Here is a 10000-nt window from a genome sequence, read left to right as displayed (position 1 = left end):
TTCACTTGCCTATAACAAATTACACTCATTTTGCTATAAAGGACAACGGCTACATAACGTAATTATCATTAAAATAGCCTCATCAAGGTTTTAGCCATTCCTGTGGATTTTTCATTGAATTAAATTCGATTTTGATTGTGCCAGAGATAAGGGGAAATTGTAACTTATTTCTTGAAAAAAATTGTTAGAAATATAATTGAAATGCGTGATTTGATTACCATCATAAGGATCATTAAAAAGATTTTATTCAGGGTGCTCAAACTCTAGATGTGCCCTCACTGGTGTGTGTGTGTGTGTTCACATGTGCGTATGTGTGTGTGTGTGTGTAGGTGTGTGGTTGCGTATGAAAATATTTTTTTCATACGTGGATGTGTTCTTAACATCCACTAAATGTATATTTTTTATTTCAAAGTCCCGAGATCTCCCCTAAAATTTCCCATTATTAGAACTCCACTTCGACGTATATTGAAGGTAACACAAACTACCACAGAAAGAACATTCGTACTCTCTGTGCAAGAACATTATAAGTATCTAGTTGAAAGCTTTGCTTCCAAATCAGGCTCAGTGCACGAGGCACATTCTCGGGGGATTCAGCCCTTGGAGGGTTCACGTCTCAAACATTTCTTTCGCGTGATTTTTCCCGTCTGTCTGAGATGCGGCGAAGGGCATTTTACTCCTTGTCGACAACAACAGATGAGAAAGAATCTCTCCCTAACGTCAGCGGACTTAATTGTTTTATTTCGGAAAGGGAAAATAAAAAGAAATAAGAAGAGAGAGAGGAAATGTCATTGTGAGCAGTCTTGTCCTAGTTTCCAATAATGAAATAATTTCTATATAGATGATGCCTTGAAGCTTATTTAAAAAAAATAACACGAAGGTCATGTACCTTAAATGAATTTAAAGGGTTAGTTTAAAAAAAGTAGAACATAGTCAGAGAGAGAGAGAGAGAGAGAGAGAGAGGGAGAGAGAGAGAGAGAGAGACTGGCTTAATATGTTCATGTACACACTAAATCCGGATAAAAGAGAATGGATGATGGCAGTGCTGAATCCCTTACCTTGTAGAAAACCCATTTTCCTTGTTTTTTATTACAGAACTTGGTGTTGATCTTAACAGTGCCTGAAACCCAGTAGAGTAGTTATGCAAGGCAGCTGTGAGGAAAATATTGGATCTGAAAACAGCCATATTAAAGGCGTAATTAACATGCGATCTACCATGATTGTCTGGTGATTAGCGAAGAACGATCAACATTAACGTGTTTAATTTTGTCTTTGTCTGTGTTTGAATCATGAGCAACAAACCGCATTTATTTCTTGCCATTATTTTCTTGGAAATCATTGAATAGTGTTTTGAAAATAGGAATGTATTGAACATCTAAACGAAAATGAATTCTTGAAAGTTTTAGTTTTAAGATAACAGAAAATAAAGACATTATCTGGTAAAAATTACGCAGTTTCGAAATTCAGTCATTTCATAGGAGCGAGTTCACCAGCTTTCTAAAACCAGAGGAATGCTAAAATTTTCGGAATAAAATATATCTAGGAAGTTTTTCAGTAGGAGAAGAATAAGGCAACGTGTATTCATTCTTATATTACTTTTAGTTATTTGAGATTTCTGTTGAATTTCAGATGCAGTAGAATGAGGGTAATTTTGGTTTGTATATATACGTAAGAAACATATGAGAAATGAGTTTGTTTTGTTAGTGGTTCAGTAGCTTTTTCCAAGCATGTGTTCGCTTTCGTTCTAGTTCAGCTGGTATCGTCTATAATTGAAAGTATGGGTGGCCCGGGTTAAAGTACCGCTAATGGCTGGGTCGACTTCATTGTGATCTGAGAATGGAAGTTTTGAGTCGCTTGACGGATCTACCTTAGGGTTATCAGCATCATCTGCCTGGTTCTTCCTGATCCTAGCGCAGGTGGAAGCCAGGCTTGGCCTCTAATCATAAGCGTGAACGCTTGCTTTCACTCCCATTGTGCTGCGTAACAAAAACCTTTCCCTTACCTCTACCACTTTGTGCGACTTTTAAACCTTTAAAATCGACATCTTTCGTTCTGCAATATTGTAATGTGGGAATTATCTATAACTTTTACAATGCAGCACATGTAATATCAAGAGTGTCGGCTGGGAATTTGTCTTAATCCAATATGCAAACCTCTCTGGAAATATCAAACATTTAAAAGTCAATCGCGATGGTCAAGAATTCATATTTTGTTGATTATTTTATAGGGATTTGAGATAACGAAGAAGCACTTCTCATGAATTGGGATTTAAGTCACCGAAACACTCAGATTTATCAGTATAATTCTACTGCAAACATAATCAGTCTTGCGTTTCCTCTGTCAAAAAAAAAAGATGTTGGAATCAATGACACACACACACACACACACACACACACACACACACACACACACACATATATATATATATATATATATATATATATATATATATATATATATATATATATATATATATATATATATATATATATATATATATATATATATATATATATATATATATATATATATATATATATATATATATGCTTCATGTTGCTAACATTACTTTCACGGACTATTATAGAAAACTGTCTAATCAGGTAGGAAAAAATTAGTGCCAGTATTGCTTGAAATTATATATGCCACGTTATGTTTGGTTTTGAAAAGGTGATCGTAAACCTTCTTATCGCAAATTATATTTTTCTGGGAGACAGTATAGAAACAAGAGAAATTATGATGATGAATATTTACTAAAAATATCCTTTTTCCTCTTCCGCATTTATGAAGTAATAAAAATAATGTTTAGGACCGCTGCCTATCTTCGGGGGAATGATTGTGTCTGTAACAATGAACACAAACGGGAGGGGTCTCATGGCAATCGATATGTTGTATACAGAGTTTATTTTATGATTAACAAAACCAATTTCATTATAATTGTTAAAAAATACACACTAGGGGACTTATTAATACAATTCTTGTCCAGTTATATAGGGAATAAGCCGTGAGGGACTATAAGACATCAGATGAAAAAGTGTTTACTCATATGTCAGAATTCAAGGAAAGCGGATATTGTGATGTATAAAAATTCCGTCAGTCAAAGGTAGTTAATGATTAATGACATATTAGAGATCTACACGGAAGTGAAAAGTCTTGAATAAACGATGGAAACGTTTAAGTAAGAAGAGAAATACATTAAATGTACCGTGAACCAAGGAAGAGGGAGACTTAAAGGGGAAAAATATACAAGAAATAGTTAAAGCTAACAGAATGTCAGGGGAGGAAGTGTTATCAATAAAAAATGATATATTGGGGGAAGAGTTTGCTCGACCTATAATTCTTGCAGTTCATTTATTATTTAGGTTCTCGGACAAGGATGTCATTCAGAATCCCGTCGGCAACTAGTATAGATAAAATCTTCTTAGAAACACTTTCATATATATTATATATATATATATATATATATATATATATATATATATATATATATATATATATATATATATATATATAGTATATATTATATATATATATATATATATATATATATATATATATATATATATATATATATATATATATATATATATATATATATATATATATATATATATATATATATACTGTATATACTGTATATATTATATATATATATATATATATATATATATATATATATATGTATATATATATATATATATATATATATATATATATATATATGTATATATATATATATATATATATATATATATATATATATATATATATATATATATATATATATATATATATATATATATGAAAGTGTTTCTAAGAAGATTTCATCTATACTTTATGTTTATATAAATATATATGTATGTATGTATGTGTGTAAAGAATACCATAATTTTTTTTATCCAGAGCAAAGATAATAAATGACGTAGAAATGGAATAAAAACGACATGAGTGAGGAGAGAAAAATGAAATCATCAGAAAAGTCAAAGAAAAATATGCATAAAAAGACTCGAGGGATACAGACGGGGATTTAAAGATTATGGCAGAGTTGCCATTGTGGGGGAAGCCATTGCGAGCAGGATGAAACAAAAGACTTACTGGTGGCGTCTGGCGCTCGTGTTTTCATCCTGACATTTGCAAAGGGTAATTGCCGTTAACTTTCGTTCCCTATAACCCCATCCCCCCCACAGGAGGGGAACCAGAGCACAGGAAGGATCCCTGGTGAATTTGATAAAGATGCTAGGATGGATATTATTGTCTGGAAGGGGGCCGTGTTGGCGTGCGAGATATGGCGGTTGTTTCTGACAGTGGATGGCGGACCTGTGCTAATGTTTTGGAATTTCATGAAATAGTGATGATGTTAAAAATAAAAAAATGCAGGAATCAGTATACCATCGCTAGGAGAAATGAAGAAATTAAGTAAAAGTGAAAAAATAAAATCCCCATGGTAATATAGCGCATACGTTAATTAAGATACAAAAGAAATGCAATTCAGGTAGGAATAAATATGTACATTTGTGAGCAATGGTTAAATTACCCAGTTGGATCTGGTTACTTCATAGTTACGAAAATTAAATGCATTGGTCATGGACACGCAAACAACCTTCTCACAGATTCCAAGAAAATTCGTTAGTCAGATCTCTGTCTAGAAATCTAAACATGCCAGACCATTACTCTGATTGCAGACAATTGGCAATTATCTAGATACTGGCACAAGACCAGCAGTGTCCGAAAGATAGTGTGTGAATAGTTTTGTGTACATGTATCTTGTTAAGGAGAAAAGACTCTCCAAAATGTGGCATATTTTTGTCATAGCTGATTCTATAATTAAAAGTTCATGAACTGATTCACCAACACACACCCCCACCCCTCACCCTGTCCCCATAAAAAAACTTTATATTTAGACTGATGTCGTGTCGTACATCTTGTGAATGAAGGTCAGTAACAGGAATTATATAATTATTTTGTGGCGTTCCCTCAACGAATCCCAAGAACTTTTTGCAATTCACAACTTAAAATATAGTATAAAAGAGAAGCTTGCATCGAAACACCTTTCCTATATTTTATCATAAAACAACAACTGATGTGTATTTACTTAGTGCTTGCACATTATTCATTACCAGAAAGGATTCAGATCTCAGTTGACAGAGGCTAATTAATCCCAGGTGCATTTTTTAATATTAAGGCAAAAGGTCGTTAAAGCCTGGTTTGGTATCTGGAACCAGGTTCACAATATGTTTAAACAATCAAACAACCTCAGAAAGTATTGTTTATCCATTATACTTCAGGAGATTTCACCATTATTTTTCATAATTATTCATCCGTCATAATTTATTTACATAAAATGAGCATATGTCATGAAATTCTCAGTTTTAACCAATTTACTGTGAGTATTTTCCTTCAATAACGTCATATTAGAAAGACTGAAATATTTACACATACACTGTACTTGTCATGGTGGCTGTGGCTCAGCAATTATTTTAGTCAATGGAATGTGTACATCAAGAAAATTAGTTTTCTTATAGTGTCTCATGAGTTGTACTATACAATTGCAAATTGTTTTGGTATCTAAACAAGTCATCGTCAGTTTTCTTGGAATTTCCGTAAACAAAAAATCATGTCTTTGTAGAGCTTCGGAAGAAACACAGGAAGACTCAGGAGAAATTCATTTTTTTATGAGGATAAAGGGTTCATTTTAGCTACTGTGAAAAGCTAAATTTCTAATTGTTTGTGATGAAAAATGTAACCTATTTCTTTCACCAACTGTTTTGGTTTTCCCTTATTTACATGTAAAGTTACGTAATTCATTGTTATCCATACATGGATTTCCAAATGCTCAGAAAAATTTACAATATTTCGCCTCTTTTGCCGGGTGTTTTCGGGGATTCTGGTTAATCAGCTATGTTTATGGCCAGTAACAGCAAAATCCTTAACTGTCTCTCTCTGAAATATAGTCATTTTATGTAAAAATATTTCATATCCTCATCTTCCTGAAATCCCGAATTCCGTAAGTTCTAAACATCTTTGTAATGTGTGCAACTTGTACAGTAATGCAGATCTATTTATAAGCCGAGAGAGGGTAAGGGGAAGAGGAATGGAGCTCATTTCGTTGCAGTTTTAATATGCAGTTGTTGAGTTTTGTTACACACATTTTATGAATAATTCTTTTAATTAAACATATTTTCTAATGTCATATATACAGTAAAATATAATATACAGTATATGTATATATATATATATATATATATATATATATATATATATATATATATATATATATATATATATATATATATATACATACATACTGTATATATATATATATATATATATATATATATATATACATTATACATACATATATATGTATGTATGTATGTATGTATGTATGTATGTATGTATGTATGTATGTATGTATGTATATATATATATATATATATATATATATATATATATATATATATATATATATATATATATATATATATATATATATAAAAGAATGAGGCAGAGAGGATTGTTGATGTGTGTGTTTGTGTGTGTGTTGTAGTGCACTGCATGATGAATAGGTTAGTTTCCGACAAAGAATGAAGAGAAAGAGAGGTATGATAAAATTTTAAGGTATAAGCAGGGCAAATACTTGATAGCAGGTATATTATTGTTTTTTTTTTTTCCAGAATGAACAATTTCTGGGAGGTAATGTATGATGTTACAAGCTATTGCCGTCCTGTGTCGATGGAATTCATAGTTTGACCTGTAGTTGAAATTGAAGAGAAAAGAATCTCCAAGATGAAATATGCATGCGTGAATATTAAGGACATAAGAAGGGTAACGATGCTGCTGATAAGGTAACAACTGAGGTACTGTAATACAGTCACAAACATGGGGCAGTCGCTGACGAAGCTGTAAGATGTTACTGGAAGAGAGAAATGATGTAGTTGATTCATTTAGGTAAAGAGAGTAAATGCTGTAAATGAAGGGAAGGCTAGATAAGAGAACTAATAAGCTACGGTTGACGTTCAGAAAGGGAGGCAGAATGATAGGAAAATATAGGTAGTGCTGGATACAAAGAGCGATGGTAACATCAGAAAGAGGGGGACCATATTCAGGAAGCCATTACTCGTGGAATACTTGGGTGAATAGCACAAAAACTTTAGTTTTCAACACGCATCCGAAGGAACTCCTTGTAGTAGTTTTTATATAGGACAATCTGGGAAGGCACTCGAAAAACGCATTTTAAATCATAAATATAATATAAGAACAAATAATACAAGTAATGCTTTATGTGTTCACAGTAGTATGTGTACTTTACCAACTGACTGGCTCGGGTCAAAGATTTCATTTAACAGCACAAGTTTTATTGCTCACAGCAAAGGAAAAAATTTAATTTCTCATCTGGTTTATATAAGTTAGTTCCTTTTATTTTACATGTCATGAGACGTCAGTACAAATTGGATAATGTTGTCATTAACTATCATATAATATACGTTTGTTAATATGTACTTAGTATTATGCGGTTTCAAATGGACATATTACATCATTTGATATTTTGGTATTTTTCATTTGTTCAACTACTATTCCTGCTTCATTGTATTATTTTGCTTTTGAATGTTTTTAGTCCAAACTGCTAGAGTCTGGTAACGGTATTTCATATGTTTAAGACTTTAGGCCTTTCTTGGCTACATTCATTGTAAACTTTTTTTCTTTCCTTAATAAACGCTCCAAGAAGAGGTTCATTGGAGGAAGAAACTGTTCGGTTTGTTCTCACAAAAACACTTTCATTTTCCAAGGTGGAACTATTAACTGAATAATAATATATATATATATATATATATATATATATATATATATATATATATATATATATATATATATATATATATATATATATATATATATATATATATATATATAATATGAACAGTGATATAATTTGAAATTGTAAGGATATGTTAAACTTGCAAAAAGGTACGCTAATTAGATACACAAGAGAGATCAGTCTCCTCCTCCAGCAAGGAAGGTAGAAGCTCATTACCGTCAAAGCAGAAAGAAAACTGATAATCTGATAATCTTCATAGCCGGCGAATTTGACGTTAATAAATGTTCATGTTCGCTAACGTAAAGACGATCTTTAGAAAAAGCTAGGCAGTCAATAAATATGATATTGATAGACTGTACGTTCTCTAAAAAGAATAAACAATAAAATTTAACAATTTTACACAATTTCTTTTGGGTGCTCATATTTATATTTTATTAATGAGAACGAAAGAAGAGCAAAGTAAAAGGCTAAACTATTTTAATGTTTCATTGCCCCCTGCTGAGAAACTAAAACAAAAACAAAAAGCACGACAGAGAATTAATCTTGTTGGAATTATTTATCTACTCACCAAAAGCATCATTAATAATATTCAGAGCGTCACCTTCCTCGGTTCGAATTGGAATCCTTCATGAAGCTGAACTAGAACATAAAAATCTCTAACAGGGATCATGGAATATGAGACAAGCTGTAAAAGTATCATGAAGGATTATATGTATCCCCTAGATGGCAAACTACCCTTGTGTTAAATCCATTTGTTACATAGAGCTTTACGTCAACAACAAGTCTATTAATGTGAAATTAGTCACTTGATATGTTACCTATTTCATTTAAATGCTTATTATTTATTTTTCACAATCATTTTTGTTAGTGGATGACAAAGTTTAATGTTGATGTTTATTAATACAACACAAACACACACACATATATGTATGTATGTATATTATACATACACACACATATATATATATATATATATATATATATATATATATATATATATATATATATATATATATATATATATATATATATATATATATATATATATATATATATATATATATATATGTATGTTATATATATATATATATGTGTATATATATATATATATTTATATATATAAATATGGATTTATATATAACATATATATATCCTTAGAGGGAGAGGGACAGGCATGTTGACATCATGACTTTATTAAAATTGCCGACGTTCCTGGACCACAAGTCCCATTTTCAAGGCTAAAAAGACAAACAAATTACAGTCATTAAAATGACTCAGACAAGAACGAAAGTTAAAAATTACAATTGTTATAAAATTATTAAATACAAGCATTGAAATTCAGAATAGGAGGCACACCTATATTTCAAGAAGAAAGACAGTTGAGTGACAACCTATTGTTCCAAAACCACCACTTTTTGCCAGCCTTCCACTAATACATAAAAAGTCTCTTTATGAAGAATGATACAAAATCATCAATCGCCATGTTCCAGCTATTAATTGAAAGTTAATACCAAGAAACCCTTTAACGATTGGCTCTCTGTTTAAAATACAAGGAAAAGCTAAACCCACTAATGACCTCTGGCGTAATATAGAAATTCACTTGCCCTAGATGTGACATGGGGACATATAACTGTTGCGCACGGAGGTTGCTGAAGGTGAGAATAGATTCTCATCGTGGTGTTAGCTAAAGAACAGGGGTTAAACTATTGAACCCTGAATTCTTTAGCATACGAGACCATATTCTTAAATGTAAACATAAAATAAATTATGATGATTTTGAAACATTGGGTAGAGCCTCGAATGACCAACTTCTGACGGTTCTGGAATCATTATTTATTAAGCAGATTGTTCCGCAGTTAAATTCCCAGTTCTCCGCCACGCCTCTAGACCAATCGTGAGTGTTCCTGGAACCCCAAGTTGCCAACTTGCCCTTCGTTGTCAGTCGACTGTCTTTCTTCTTGAAATATAGGTGTGTCTTCTGTTCTGTATTTCAATGCTTGTTTTTAATCATTTTATAACAAGTGTAATTTTTTATTTTCGTTCTTGCCAGAGTCATTTTAATGATTGTAAATTTGTTTGTCTTTTTAACCTTGAAAATGGGACTTGTGGTCCAGGAACGTCGGCAACTTTAATAGTCATGATATCAACATGAATGTCCTTCTCCTCTTCGCCCCCTTTGATTTGGGA

General features: G+C 31.7%; 1 long non-coding RNA gene across 2 annotated transcripts in view; it reads left to right on the top strand.

The window, feature by feature from the left end:
• LOC136842646 (uncharacterized) overlaps positions 1 to 10000 on the top strand; it is a 291067-nt gene that overhangs the window by 134265 nt on the left and 146802 nt on the right. Inside the window, exon 3 of one of the 2 annotated variants that reach the window (XR_010854294.1) lies at positions 6672 to 7544. The exons of the other annotated variant lie outside the window; for it this stretch is intronic. This is a non-coding gene — a long non-coding RNA (uncharacterized lncRNA). Of the gene's footprint in view, positions 1 to 6671; positions 7545 to 10000 lie in introns of those variants that run through there. 2 annotated transcript variants of the gene reach the window in all.

The sequence above is a fragment of the Macrobrachium rosenbergii genome, chromosome 10 (genome assembly GCF_040412425.1).
Source record: "Macrobrachium rosenbergii isolate ZJJX-2024 chromosome 10, ASM4041242v1, whole genome shotgun sequence".
NCBI lineage: Eukaryota > Metazoa > Arthropoda > Malacostraca > Decapoda > Palaemonidae > Macrobrachium > Macrobrachium rosenbergii.
Note: the sequence above shows the minus strand (reverse complement) of the source record. Positions and strands in the feature narration are given on the sequence as shown.